The following is an 11,020-nucleotide window of genomic DNA, read 5'->3' on the forward strand; positions in this document are numbered from 1 at the left end:
ATTAAAATGGAACACATTTCATAAGTTTCTGTTCAGCAAACAATCTTGTCACTGGAGGTACTTTTTTCAACACAAGAACATCTGCAAGTATACATGGACTTCATTTGGCAATTACAAAAATCAAATAGATCACATTGCCATTAATAAAGAGAGAAGGAGAACTCTGAGAAATGTAAGAAGTTTTAGAGGTGCAGATATTGGCAGTGATCACCAGCTCCTCATTGCCTTACTGAAAATAAAACTAAAAGCACCCAACAGAAAGGTAGATAGAATACCTACAGTAGGTTTGATACAACTAAGCTTTTAGAAGAAGAGCACAGAGAAACATTTGTAATTGAATGTAGGAATCGATTTGCAGTCTTAGAGACTTTAAGAGACGAAGAGCAGACAATTAATGAAGAATGGTGTGATATTAAGAACATATATGAGTCAGTTAGTAATGAAGTCTTGGGACAGTATGCTCTTTGCACTCCACAAGAGAGATTAGTTCAGCTTGGCTCCACAAGGCACTTGAAGAGTTGGAAGACCCAGGCCTACATGGCTGTGGACTATGAAGCGCGAGGTAGAAGATAATGAATGGAGAAGTATTGAATTAAAAAAGCTCAAGGCGAAATCTAACCGAGGCCCTTTGCATCAGTAGGCGTAGGAGATGATGATGAGAGCTTTGATAAATTAAAAGTAGCAAGACGTCCCTATCTTTAGTGTGTTTAACTAGGAAAACTCTGTCAAAAAGACCTAAGACTCAGTCGATCTCATGAACATTTCTGTCACTTTTTCCTCATTTCATGTTTCTTTGGCAACGTAGATTGTGCCACTTTTGTGTAACTTCTGATTCAGGAATATTTTATGTCCTTACTATTTCTCTTACAACAATTGTCCTTTTAATTATTGCGTTACTTCATCAATAGCACAACAGAGAGTTCTGTGAACCTTTCATATATATATATATATATATATATATATATATATATATATATATATATATATATATATATATACACACAAGGTATTGTACGTTGAAAAATCTTACATGAAATTATGTTTAGTTTTATTTACCAGCAAACTAAGAAACACCTTTAAAACTGGAGACAATTAATTTTTTTCTGCCAACTGACTTTGGCAATGCTATTTTAGTTCTGTGCTCCCTGGTTACAATACTTTACCAATTTTTATCCTTTTCACTCTACCTAGACATTTTAATATAAAGTCAACTCCCCATATTTACAAATATAGTTATGGTTAATTACTAATTATATGGGAAATGCATGAAAGATAGTTTGCCACCTCTGATGATGTAAATTTCCGTAATTTATGCTGCGTACTAAGAAGTCTTTGACATAATCCCTGGTCTGCTTAAAACTATTTAAATGGAATCAACAGTGTCTAGAAATTTGCTCAACGTTGAATTTCAGTTACCATTTTTATGCACTAGTAACTCTATTTACTTCAAGCTTCATAAATATGCATTTTGTATTTTACCGTGTAAACTTGTTCAAAAGAAAATCAGTTCAAGTAGGCCTGGCCATTATCAATAAAGTTTTCACCGTTCCGACCCAAGAGCACCGGGAATTTGCTGGACATCATATCGATTAGGATATCAGGTACATGCATAGAGTTTCCTAGTTTGTTTTGCTAGACTATTTTGCGGGATCTTAAAATTTGATAAATGTATTAGATATTTGGGGGGCATTAAATAGTTTTGCTTGTATTGATCAACAATTGCTTTAATTAGTATCTAATTTATGTTGTATTTTCAGCAACAAGCAGATTCTCTTTGCGCAGCCCTTCTTTAATTTCTGTTTTTGTTTACCTTTTTTCTTTTTCTTCTGGAAACTGACGATATCTGTTGTCATTGGAAGAAATAAGAAAATGCTTTCGCCACCACCCGTTCAATTACTGAACAAGTAAAACGGTACCTGGGTGTGATTATATTGCTCTCTGAAAAGCCTGGTAATTTTTATGCTTGTTGTCTACAAAATTAGTGCATTCTTTCTGTAGTTGTATAATAGGAAATACATATGTTCTGCAAACCCCAGATGATGGCTTTGAGGATAAAGAGTTGCGGATGTTATTGTTATTAAATCGAAACGATTGATACAATTGGGATTTGTCATTTGCAAAAAGTATACGATATATACTGTATGTATGTGTGCGCACTCACATACACACACCCACACACACACACGCATATATATATATATATATATATATATATATATATATATATATATATATATATATATAATGATAAATTTTGCAAATTTTTACGTGTTTTTCATATTCAAATAAGCCATATATATTTTTGATACATTAATGTCTGGATTCTCTTAGCGACCTCGGGATCAGAGCCCCAGGCGAAATCACACAAAGACAAGAGCTTGGCTCCGGCCGGGAATCGAACCCTGGTCGGCAAGCTTGTATAGACAGTGACTAAGCCACTTGGCCACGAAGGCCTTGGCCACGAAGGCCAAGTGGCGTAGTCACTGTCTATACAAGCTTGCCGACCAGGGTTCGATTCCCGGCCGGAGCCAAGCTCTTGTCTTTGTGTAATTTCGCCTGGGGCTCTGATCCCGAGGTCATTAAGAGAATCCAGACATTAATGTATCAAAAATATATATGGCTTATTTGGATATATATATATATATATATATATATATATATATATATATATATATATATATATATATATATATATATGTGTGTGTGTGTGTGTGTGTCTGTGTGTGTGTGTGTATATATATATATATTTATATATATATATATATATATATATATATATATATATATACACAGTATATGCATATATATAGATAGATAGATAGATAGATAGATATACTTTCTTTAGGACTGCTTGTGTCTGGATTGGAGATGTTGTCTAATCCCAGATGATTCCAAGATGATATGCCGTGCACTTTGTGTGTTCTCTGAGGACTGCCTGTGTTGGTGGAATTGAGCTGTATGACCTCTGCTCATAATCAAAGAAATCTAGTCTTGCTTTATCCAAAATAACAACTGCGCTTGATCTGTTGTACACGAGGACAACGAATTTTCCAGCCTCGGCAGTTCAAGAAATATAATTAAATACTTTCCAAGACTGCAGAATTCTTCCCATTCCCACGGAAGGCATACACATCAAGTGAACGCATAAGAGTATACGATTCTTCTGGCTTTCTCAAGCTCTATTAGGAAAGGCAACCTAGCACGTTTATACAATGCTGAAGACACAGTTCAACAGAATGTACGGTAATTCTGAATTTATCCACCAGGTGATGCATCCTTTATGATCTTAGATCACATTGACAATTGTCAGGTCAATTTATTTCTGGCCAGTCCTGTTTGCTTTTCAAAAGTAACAAACAAACCTTCCATTTGATTTTACAGATATATATGGGACAAATTTGAAAAGGGTAATTGTGAAGATTATTCATATACCCTGAAAATGATATTTTGTAGGAAAGAGTATCAGATAATAAATCTCATGAACTGCTTTTGATCACACAATTTTACTGCATTCATTATCTCACGTAACCCACAGGATTTAAGAAACAATAAAGGTAAATCATCTTTCGTTTCTCTCTCTTTTGTGATTTTCTATAGAAAAATCTCAGTTACATACACTGTCTTCCATTAATACACCAAATCTGTTCCAAACCAACGGCTACCAACCAACTCTGATTTTATATTACAATGATAAGAACCGAATTTTTCGTTTCTTTTCAGATGATACTCGATTTACAAGAAAACGTGTAGTAGAATACACTGGATTGCTTACCCTAACCATTTACATATATTTGTAACACTTTTAAACTTCAATTTAAAAATGCGGAGAACACCTGAACTACTTAAAGTAAAACTTGATATATTTCAGGAATGTTTTGCAAAGAGTGACACAGAACAAATGAATACAAGGGCACGCTGTGATACACCGTTTTGTGTCATGTGGTTCATTAGTAAAGATTTCCAACTAACAAATTTTTATAATGTGCAAATAAAAACACAATAATAAAATATTTATGATAATAAATCCACTAAATTAATTTTTTTTTTCCCTTTAAAAGATGGTAGTCTTGGATCCAGCCTAAAGTGATGCAAAAAGATTTATTTGTAGGAAGTTTCAAACTTTATTTTTTTTTCAATATATGAACGTCTTATTGTCTGAAAACGACTGTTAACTAAACATATGAGAGTAGATAATTCTTAGACTAGATAATTTAAGTATCTGTAACCTCTCCTTTCCCAGTTTGAGAATTGTGGGTGGAGGTTGAGGGCTTGGATTTGCAGTTTTTCAGATTTATACTTTCTTCTTCAGGTGTTACCTGGCCTTTCTTGTCCCATAGCCTTGAATCTTTCTAAATTTCCATAAACTTGACTGAATACCTCTATCATTAATTTATAGCATCCATATAGTTCATATCCAGCTTTAGCAATCTGTCCAAACTTGTCCTCTTTGTTGGTTTCCTTGAACTTTGACCTCATGACACTTTAATAATTGTTCATTATTAATTTTCCATTTCACTGCCAGTTCTGCAATATGGTTGTTTAAATAAACCTAGAATGAAAACAATGATACTTGATTCTACATGTTTTATTGTTTTAATAGATATATTTGCATTGTTATCTCATCAGAGACTTTGCTCTTAACTTTAATTATTCAATGCCTTTTTTGTATCATTACATCAAGAACATTCGCATTATATTTATTCAATGTCTTTTTTGTATCTTTACATACAGAACATTGACATTATGGTTTTATAGTCTTTACAGCCGAAAACTATTATTAGAACACCAGGAAATGGTTTTAGGTTTTTTGAAGGTACATTGAGGCATTCAGACTCTTCCTATTCAGAATCAATAAGCTTAAACTAAACTCTCTTTTCCAAAAGAGTAAGGCTTCACTAACACCAAAGAATGTCCTTTGCATCCCTTTTTGATACTGGATACTGATGGAAGAGCAGTCAGGGACTTATTTAGGTTTTTGTGGTAGTCTTCGTAACAAAGTTTATCAAACAGGACAACTTTTGCCTGAGTTGACCAGACCTTAACAAGATATTTCTGTACGTCACTGTCAAAAAAATTGTTTCAGTTAGGAATAACACGGGCTCAGCAAACATTTTGAAATAACAATGTGAGATGATGTAGATTTTTTATTAGAACAAGCAGACTTCGTCTTTCGTAAGATGGCCTCCATTTACTAGCCAAATGTCTTTTTTTCTTACCACCTTTACCATACTCTTTTGTAACATAATATTGACAAGACAAATTATTTTAGAGCTGGGTACAAGCTCAAATAAATGCTCTTCTGTTGAGAGACTCTTCTCCAGTTCTTCTACAAGCTTGTGCTTTACTGGTTTCTTAGGAAAGTCGCCTAAAATGGTAAAATTTGCTGCAGTAAATCTGGTAATAAGATATCCATCGTAGTCTCTTCATGTTTTCTGGCAATCCTATGCCTGTTTTCTGCTAAGTCAAGTTCCTTTGCAGTAGCAAATACTTCACTAGTTTACTGGGCCCCTTAGAGAAGTTAAAATTTGGCAGGTTAACTCTTCATATTCTATCTCCCGGTTTCTCTTCTCGGGTAATATATCTCTCTTGGTGAAATGATGTATAATCATCTTCTCCATGATTAATTACATTTAGAGGCAGTTCTATTACATTGTGATTAACACTAAACATTGTGACAAGGTTAAGAAAGCTTACATTTTGAGTCATAAAAACATTACCATTTGTTTCTAGGAACTCCAATAACTGAAAAACATTTTGGTCATATATGATTGACTTTCGTCCAGTAAGTTAATGCTGGTAGGTCTGCTTATGATCCATAATTGCAGCATTTATTAGTTTACAAAATATATTGCTTATGTTATGGACCTCGTGATGGATAAGTTGCCATTCAGTCACATAGTTTTAGTCTGCCCTATGATTCCCTTAGAGCGTTTCTGTGATCTTTGTATACTGTAGTCTGCTCATATTTCCTATTTGGAAGAACTACTTTGAACTATCCATTCTTCTGTTTTACCACAAAATGACCATCACAGAACTTTTGATACGGTTACAATGTAACTAGACTTTTAATTTTCTCAATATACCACGAGCCATAATGCATAGTTCACACGGTCATGTTCTGAAAAGTTTTAGAGTTTGAACTGGAAGATGCCAGTTACTATTACAATCAGATACCACAAATGTTTTTGTAAGCCCAACCATCTCTAGAAATAAACAACAGTATTGGCATAGCTCTGAATTTGCAAAAGTTGACTTCTTTCCTTCTGGAAATACCTAGTACATTTTAGAATTTAGAAACGCTGTGCTGCATCTGTAGTATGTTTTGCTTCTAGTGTCTGTACTAAATGTGTAATATATTTGTGTATGTTTTCCTAATCATTTGTTTTCCAAATCAGGAATTCAACACCTGGCACAATGGACATACTGTACCTTGTAAAGCTCATATATAATACTTCCTCCTTAAGAAGAGCATCAAATATCTCTCATTTAATTTGATCATCGTTCATGCCACTACCAGTTATGTATCTTCATGCACATCAAAGGACCAATTTAGTCATGTAGAATATTCGCAACATGAGGAACAAACCACCAAATTCTCAAATAGCTTAGGTCAATACGGATATCATTGGTCAGTATCTACTATAATATGAAAACTACCCACATAACATAATATTGGCAGGATTGGCTGTGTAAGTTGTTCTCTGACACTTTGGAAATTTTTCAAGGCAGTGTATGATGTGGCATAATTAGTTACTGGGTAAGGAATGACTGGAGGAAACCCATCCTTCTTTATGGGTGTGTGGTCTTGAGATATTAGAGTATGGCTGGCTTCCCAGGTTACCAAATCATTTGCTTTATTTTGAGCTTTTCTCCTTACAAAAATATCAAGATTTTTTTTCTGCACTGTGTAATATTGCATTTGTAAGAGGCAGTGCATCATCCTTAGGTACTTTCAAATTTTCACTTAGACAACAAGGTCTTGTAATTAATTTTGAAGGAAATTTCAGTTCTTGATGTGGTAAGTAGGCTGTCAACTTGGACCTACGTCTTTCTAAGCTTGTAATAGATTCATTTGGCTTTCCTATCAGAGAGATGGAGATACCTAGGAGGAAAACCATTGCTGTGTTTTGTACACAGTCCTTTCCATAGGATGAGGGACTATCCTCAAAATCATAGTTATTGAATGCACCAGTGATAAAACTGCTAGTGCAAAAGTGACTGGGAATTGGAGTGCTGGTCCATTCATATGACTTTATGACATATAGATATCTCCTCCTGTTAAGATTCATTGTAGTTACTTGACAGACTGAGACGATATAATGATATAATCAGTTCTTTGCTTTTACATTTATTAAGTATATTGCGGGCTGTCATCATGTATGGAGGTTTTTCTTTCCCGATGGAATAGCCGATGGAACATTTCATAATATATGATCTAGAACAAGCTGTATAGTTGAACTGCACATCATCTTTGTGCAGCGGCAGTCTTATCATCATCGTTCTCAATTTCTACTAGATCAACTTGTAGGATATAGAATTTAATTTTGAATAATGATGAGAAGAATGTTAGTAGAACATCGGACATTAAAGTTTTCCCTAGAAGGGCAGGGATGGGGGCATCACCAAATTTTTCCTACAGGTTGAAATTAATATCCTCCATGGCCTGTCTGGTAACATCACCAGTTTTTTTTTTTTTTTTTTTTTTTTTCAAAAAAATCATAGGATCTGATTTTTGCTGCCATTTCTTCTGCATTTAGTTAAGAAAAGAATGGTAAACATTGTTTCATTCTTTAATTTGGATTCACAGAAGGTGATACTCTCTTTGTTTAACTTAAGCAAGAATCCTTTTATTTTATTGTTGTGTAAGTTTACCTCATCGTCAAAATTTCTCATTAGTTCCTTGGGATTCTTAAGAGTGAATCCATAGCCTGCTTCAAGAAAAGGTTTTAAGATATCTATAGCTCTTGAATAATTTTAATTTCTTTTATAGTGTCCCATGTCGATGATGTTTTTCTGTTTTTCTCATGGAATTTGGTAGGCACGATTTCATACATCTGTTATGAGTAAACATGTCAACAACAAAAATATTGCGGTCACTGTCGAGATCTGCAATCCTTTTAAAAAATGTCTTCATAGAAAGTTGCAGCAACCCAGAAATTGTATTCCTGTTGATTCTCACATATCTTGAACTTTTTTCCGATGTGATAACCTCCCTGACTGATGAAAGCCAGACAGGGGTTCGAGTCCTGCTCAGATTCGTTAGTTCCTTTGGTTGCTTCAATTTCACCATTCTTGTGAACTAAGGATGGGGGCTTTGGGGGAACCTATAAGTCTATCTGCTGAGTCATCAGCAGGCATTCCTGGGCCTCCTTGGTCTTAGGTGGAGAGGGGGCTTGGACGCTGATCATATATATATATATATATATATATATATATATATATATATATGTATGTATGTATGTATAGATATATGTATATATATATATATATATATATATATATATATATATGATATATATACATATATATATATATATATATATATATATATATATATATATATATATATAAATATATATTTATATATGGTCATTCTCTAGGGCATTGTCCTGCTTGCTAGGGCAATGTCAATGTCTGTTCCCTTTTCTATTTATGAGCAGCATTTCAACCTTTAAACATCTGTTGTTGTAACTGAATCATATTCTGGCATTACTTCGTGATTGACGTGGTGTTAAAGATGATCCTCTGACTTATTTTTTGGTTGGTGAGTTAGGATTTGTTTGACCATTCTCTTCCTCACTATGATCCCTATTGATGATTACAATGCATATTAGATCTAATGTCTTCTTGAGAGAGTAACTTTTATATTACTCATTGGTTATATTATAACAGAGTTTTCAGTTTCTCGGATTAAACTTAGTCGGTTGAACACATCATATTTTCTGTCCACCTTCAGGAACTCTCTGGTAACTGCATTGAAAAGAATATAAATTCTGAAGAATCAGACAGCGTTGGTGCGGGCATTCTTATTACTGTTTAAGTGAATCAGTGGCCTCATCAACAGAAAACTTTTAAACAATATCACATCTATCACTTGCTGCATCCTCATCAATTGTGACCAAAAATCCTCCATAACAGGGATGTGTATGACACCTGGCGTAATGGTACACCTGGTACACAATGTCCTCAACAACAGACATTGTAAGCATGACCTGGATACTGAGGCAGGGTGGATGAAGTCATGCAGGTAAAGGTAGCTGATGTTATCCTTCCACGCCTGTTCCTTGAGTTTGGCACCTGTGTTCTCAACCCTCTTCATTTGGGGTGTTTGGCTGTCCTCCTCCTTACCAGATTCGGTGTCCAGCTCTGGAAGTTTCTCGAGCACTACACGAGTCACAGAACCAACATGTTGAAAAAAATAAGGTAAGCAACTTTATCAAGATGAAAACTCAGTAGGGGCTGTCAATAAACCCATTAACATAGTAAATAAAGCTAACTGGTAGGAGGTTATACAATTCAATACAAATCATGAAAGTTAATCATTAATAATACAATCAGTAAACTATAGAAATTATCCCTATTAACTCACCAAATGCAGTTCCTCCTCGATGAAATATATGAGAAAATCGAGGTCGTTGGTCTCATAGTAGATGGATTCCAGATCATTATAGAATTATATCTCGCTTTCATAGCTTTGACTGAAAACAAACAACATATGCTTCACATCTGCCGAAGAATAAGAGTGGGTTTTTGGAAGCTAAAAAACTATAAAACATTAGTTACAGTTTTCACTATCATACTACTGTAGTCAGTTACGTGATTTTTTTTTTTTTTTTTTTTATAAAAGCATTTATGGCCACACACTCACATGAGTATATTTTTTGGTTATATCCGTCATGTAAACTTAAATTTGCTGGAAATATTACCTGGCCATACTAAAAGGACAAAAAGTGATTATAAACCATTGAAAAGGCCTTGGAGGATTTTATGTATTACTAGGCTATATTAAAAGAACAAAAGTTTTGTTTTATAAACTTATGGAAATGCCAATAAAGATTCCATGTAGTCCTAGGCTATCCTAAAAAAAAAAAAAAAAAAAAAAAAACTTAATGTAATTGTAAATGTTGTCTTTCAGACCTCTTGGAAGTCCACTAACAGTAATTATATAACAATAAGCTATACTGAAATTACACAGACATAGGGTTGATATTATCATTTCTGTCTCCTAAAATACACTTTCATTAAGAAAAGGAACTAGAAAGTACTATTTATTAGAATATTACACAAAAGTAACAACACTTAGATAGTGTTGCCACTAAATCCATCAATAATTCAATGTAAATGTGTACCAGTTGACCCACAATGAAGACCCAGTGTTTCCTGGTAGACCTTGCATTACGATATAACACTTCAAGGATTAGTATGGTATCTGTAACCTGTGCAGCTCACCCTTTCCCGGAGACCCAGGCTAGTGGTTTACTCTAAGCTGCGCATAATTCCCGTTCGAGATATTGACCATGTATTTGAAAGAATTTCACTTATTGCCTCTAACAGCACACTACTTTCAATTATTTCATCATAAAACACAATAATTGAACTATACTATGTTAAATTTTCAGACTTACCATGATTTAAGACCGTATAGTGTTGCAGAGAGCAGAAGCTGAACTTTGCAGAGGTTGCTTGTTGAAGGATTGCGCAAACACCCACTCACTTCGTAGATATTTCCCACGCATATGTAAACACTGGGATGCCCTAGTGGGCTAACTAGAGACTTGAATTATATTCCTAATGGATAAAACCATATGATCTGATGTACTTTACTCAACTTTGTTCATTAGACTTGAAAAGATGGCAAAAGATGTATCCCATAAGAGGTATTTGCTGTTGTACAAAACACCCGAGAGTTCCAAAGTCTGTTTGCACAACCATTCTTGAGGAGAGCGCTTTTGTGTTTTCCACAATAGATAGCTATCTTGTTAAAAGGGCTCTAAAGTACAACAGTACATCACACAAAATG

The 11,020-nt window shown here is 34.3% G+C and overlaps 1 long non-coding RNA gene across 1 annotated transcript; it reads right to left on the minus strand.

Annotated features, from left to right (window-relative positions):
* Positions 1–8,631: 8,631 nt before the first annotated feature.
* On the minus strand, positions 8,632–9,714 carry LOC137643817 (uncharacterized). The gene is made up of 2 exons (XR_011045078.1): positions 9,590–9,714; positions 8,632–9,384 (listed from the first exon to the last, which is right to left on the minus strand). It is a non-coding gene; the product is annotated as an uncharacterized lncRNA (long non-coding RNA).
* Positions 9,715–11,020: the final 1,306 nt, after the last annotated feature.

This window comes from Palaemon carinicauda, chromosome 1 (genome assembly GCF_036898095.1).
Source record: "Palaemon carinicauda isolate YSFRI2023 chromosome 1, ASM3689809v2, whole genome shotgun sequence".
NCBI lineage: Eukaryota > Metazoa > Arthropoda > Malacostraca > Decapoda > Palaemonidae > Palaemon > Palaemon carinicauda.